This window comes from Panulirus ornatus, chromosome 7 (genome assembly GCF_036320965.1).
Source record: "Panulirus ornatus isolate Po-2019 chromosome 7, ASM3632096v1, whole genome shotgun sequence".
NCBI classification, from domain to species: Eukaryota; Metazoa; Arthropoda; class Malacostraca; order Decapoda; family Palinuridae; genus Panulirus; species Panulirus ornatus.
Genome location: NC_092230.1, coordinates 44,283,735 through 44,288,734, shown reverse-complemented (window position 1 = coordinate 44,288,734; position 5,000 = coordinate 44,283,735). Strand labels below are relative to the sequence as shown.

At 48.6% G+C, this 5,000-nt stretch overlaps 1 protein-coding gene across 6 annotated transcripts in view; it reads right to left on the bottom strand.

The window, feature by feature from the left end:
• The window catches only part of LOC139749590 (chitinase-3-like protein 1), a 94,029-nt gene that overhangs the window by 52,641 nt on the left and 36,388 nt on the right, over window positions 1-5,000 (bottom strand). The window lies entirely within an intron of this gene.

Here is a 5,000-nt window from a genome sequence, read left to right as displayed (position 1 = left end):
TACACCTGTAGAGGATCTGTGTACACCTGTGTAGGCTCTGTGTACACAGGTAGAGGGTGTAAACCCTCCTGGGTAGACTCTACACCTCCCTGGAAATTATACTACTCAACCCCACAGACTGTCTCCCTCCCCTCACCCCCCCCCCCCCCCCACACCCACAGCTTCAACCCCTTTTGACCTCGAAATGACCTCCACTCACCTGGCACCTTGAAACTGTGTATCTCACAGTGACCTTGTAAAGAAAGCTGGGTATATGCCTGTATATCTATCTATATACATATATTTACCAAATGGAGTCCTAGCTTCGTCTCTTCGATGTATATCCACTGACTTAAATTTCTCTCTTGTGTCTCCCCTGATGATGTGATTATTACACGAAAGTGCACTTGGGAACTTTTCGTGCTTCATTTTTTCCCCCGTGGACTCATAGGAATATATATATATATATATATGTATATATATATATATATATATATATATATATATATATATATATATATATATATATATATATATATATGTGTGTGTGTGTGTGTGTGTGTGTTCAAAACGTACCAAAAGGTATGTTGTGTGTATGTATTGAAGCCAAAGGAGTGGCCCCGCCTCCCTAGCCCACCAATCACATTCTAGAAGCCCCTGGATGATAGCCAATCACAAGCAAAAGGAATATCTAAGTTCGGGGCCAATCACCTATTGGGAAATCCTAAAGAGGGTGTGTGGCTTACAGTTTGTGTAAGACTGTTAGCCAATCGTAACCGAGAGAATATTTCTAAGCCATGAGCCAATCACCATTTAGGAAATCTCGAGGGGGGCGTGGCCTACGACGACCCTAAGATGGCAACATTACCCCTCCTCCCCCCCTACCCCACCTCACCTTTCCCATCCAGGTCGTCCATAACAAATAGCTCCTTGAGTACGACCTTTGAGGAGAGTACGACCCTTGAGTAAGACGGTACGACCTTTGGGAACGAGATTAAGGCCTTTCAATTTGCGGTACGACCTATGGAGAGTACGACCCTTGCGTACGACGGTGGTACGACCTTTGAAGAGAGTACGACCATTGAGTGCGACGTTACGACCTTTGAGAACGCAAGTACGACGGTGGTACGACCTTTGAGGAGAGTACGACCCTTGCGTACCACGGTGGTACGACCTTTGAAGAGAGCACGACCCTTGAATGCGACGGTACGACCTTTTGAGAACGCAAGCACGACGGTACGACCTTTGAGGAGAGTACGACTCTCAGTACGTCAGGACCTTTGGAGAAGTACGACTCCTGAAGATGATAGTACGACCCTTGAGGACGAAGATACGACCTTGAGCCACGACGGCCTGGCCTCCGACCCAGCTGTTGGCCGGTACAAGTCGGCTCCAAAAGCCAACACACCATCTTTTCCCCCTGGGAGGTCGTGCTCATGTCGTGCTTTGGGGGTCGTACTGTCGTGTTCATAGGGGCCTAAGAAGAAAAATAAAGCGAGGGAAAGGTCGTGGAAACAATAAGGAAATCACCTGTAATTATGCTCGTGGCTGTAAACAAGCCATTAGGGATATCTTAAATGACTTTACATGATCAAGATGTGGGACCCCCATCTTGCTTTACGAAGAGGTCATCCAATTTCCTTTCCAATCACTTCCTCTCTCATTTCCACACTCTCATCACGTTAATGATGCACCCATGTTATCATCTCTCGCACCCCTAATTACCCTCAGGTCTAGCTCCAAGACCACGAGGGAGAGGTAATTAGTAGCTCCCCTTACTAATGACTGAAGGGTTGAAGGTTCAACCCTTCGGAAAGCCAAGGTCTATCCCTTTACTTCCAAGTGATATGCAAATGTCTACTGGCATAAGAACACCAGGACGAGGCATTACAATACTAAACTGCTTGTTAGACTTTAGGGAAAGGTGTGTGTGTGTGTGTGTGTGTGTGTGTGTGTGGATAAAGGTAAACTGTTTATATGTCTGTCTAGACCGGCTCGCTCGATCCTAAACACCAGCAAGAAGCGCATTGCTCCTTCTTCCCCCCACCAAGCGGGCCCACTTTCCTCTCTCTCTCTCTCTCTCTCTCTCTCTCTCTCTCTCTCTCTCTCTCTCTCTCTCTCTCTCTCTCTCCACACCCGCGAGCCACTATGGGGTGTCGCTGAACATCGTCTCGTGGTCCACACCTCCTCAGACCCGTCTCCAGCAGAGTATGGCTGAAAAATCGGCCTAGGGGGAGAGTTTCAGGGGAAAAACGGAATTACGGAAACGAGGATGGTGGAACCAGGTGGAGGGAATGACACAGAGATGGGGAACAGAGCGGGGTGGAGGATGGGGAACAGAGCGGGGAGGATGGGGAACAGAGCGGGGGGTAGGATGGGGTAATGGAGTGAGGGGTAGGATGGGGTAATAGAGTGGGGGTAGGATGGGGTAATGGAGTGAGGGGTAGGATGGGGTAATGGAGTGAGGGGTAAGGGAAGAGGGAGCAGAGCGGACGACAGGAAAAGCCAGTATGTCACTGGTAACTGGTAACCCTCCTCCTCCCCTCCTCAGCCATGCTCCTAGCAACCCATCTCCTCTGGGCTAGGCTATTACTAAACCCTCCCCTTCCCTCCTTTGCTAGGTTACCATTAACCCTCCCTTCCCTCCTTTACTAGGTTACCAGTAACCCTCCCTTCCCTCCTTTGCTAGGCTACCAGTAACTCTTCCCTTCCCTCCTTTGCTAGGCTACCAGTAACTCTTCCCCTCCCTCCTTTGCTAGGCTACCAGTAACCCTCCCTTCCCTCCTTTGCTAGGTTACTAGTAACCCTCCCTTCCCTCCTTTGCTAGGCTACCAGTAACCCTCCCTTCCCACCTTTGCTAGGCTACCAGTAACCCTCCCTTCCCACCTTTGCTAGGCTACCAGTAACCCTCCCTTCCCACCTTTGCTAGGCTACCAGTAACCCTCCCTTCCCTCCTTTGCTAGGCTACCAGTAACCCTCCCTTCCCACCTTTGCTAGGCTACCAGTAACCCTCCCTTCCCACCTTTGCTAGGCTACCAGTAACCCTTCCCTTCCCCTACTAGGCTCCTAGTAACCCTCCCCTTCCCCCTTAATATGCTACCAGTAACGCTTCTCACCTGAACTAGGGTACTAGGCACCCAAAAGCAGGGTCCTTCCCGACCCAACACAAGGCTCCCCAAATACCTTCTAGAAACAGCAAAACCAGAGTACACAGACACCCAACACTAGGGTCCCCCGACACCCAACACTAGGGTCCCCCGACACCCTACACTAGGGTCCCCCGACACCCAACACTAGGGTCCCCCGACACCCAACACTAGGGTCCCCCGACACCCAACACTAGGGTCCCCCGACACCCAACACTAGGGTCCCCCGACACCCAACACTAGGGTCCCCCAACACCTAGCACTAGGGTCCCCCGACACCCAACACTAGGGTCCCCCGACACCCAACACTAGGGTCCCCCGACACCCAACACTAGGGTCCCCCGACACCCAACACTAGGGTCCCCCGACACCCAACACTAGGGTCCCCCAACACCTAGCACTAGGGTCCCCCAACACCCAACACTAGGGTCCCCCAACACCTAGCACTAGGGTCCCCCGACACCCAACACTAGGGGCCCCCGACACCCTACACTAGGGTCCCCCGACACCCTACACTAGGGTCCCCCGACACCCAACACTAGGGTCCCCCGACACCCAACACTAGGGTCCCCCGACACCCAACACACTGGTCCCCCAAAGACAACATTCGGGTCATACAGCACTTATTATAAACATGGTTCCTGCATCACCCAGCCCTATAATTGCCAGCTGTGTTCTTTTCTTCCCTCGATGCAGCCATATATTTTTTTCCCCAGTACCTCTTATTCCGTCCATTACTTCACACCAAATTACCCAGCTGTACTTTATTCCCCAGGGACACATTTATTTCCCCTGCGCACTGGCCATTAATTCCCAGGCACCGGGGACAGTGTCTTCTCGACAGTCCTTTATTTCTTTAATATTCTCTATTCTTCATAGACCAAGTGACCTTAATTCCCTTAAGCAATGTCCTCCATAACCTCCACAACACTAACTTTTATTCCCTGACTTTAATTCTCCTTAACTTCCTCTACAATGTTCATAAATTCCCCCTCCCATGGTCGCTATTCTCTCCTGTTATGTGCCCTATACCCAGATCAACGAGGGACATATATAATATATATAAGGATTTCGTGTAGCCAGTTTGTCAAAAAAAGTAGACCCCAATTGCCCTAAAATAAGAACTATTAACAACTTAAAAAGAGACAATGATACACCCAGCGTGATCATCTCCCTTCATCACAGAAATACAAAGTCGAATCCATGGCGTCAGTTGGACAGCCAAGACATAATACTGTGAACGTTGAAGCTTGAAAAGTTTGCCCATCACCAAATACAGCATTCAGTTCATTCGTCTTTATTTAAGATCATAGACAATGTAAAGTATCACAGTCAAAATTAAGTTTCCATGTCAGTAAAGTGATGGTTCATGGCTTTTCTAAATACGTCAAAAGATGATGTTTGGGAACTCATTTGACGCCTGGGGTGGGAGAAGACCCACTCTTGCCATTAGCACCAAATACAGCATTCAATTCATTCGTCTTATTTAAGATAATAGACAATGTAAGTATCACAGTCAAAATTAAGTTTCCATGTCTGTAAAGTGATGATGCATGGCTTTTCTAAGCCCGTCAAAATATGATGTTTGGGAACTCATTTGACGCCTGAGGTGGGAGAAGACCCACTCTTGCCATTAGGGTGGGTTGTCAATTTTTATCCTCCGTTCGGAGTCTTATATGACCTTGAGAGAGAGAAAAATTCTTATATATATTTTTTTCCTCCCCCCTTCACTAGGGCCTCCTCGGTAAATAATTCTCATCAATCTATTAAACTTTTAGTTACTGTGTTCAGTCTGGCATCGTAACAACCCCCGTATGGGTATATACAACACCAGAATATTATTAATTAACAGTTGTAGTTCACAATGATCGTGTC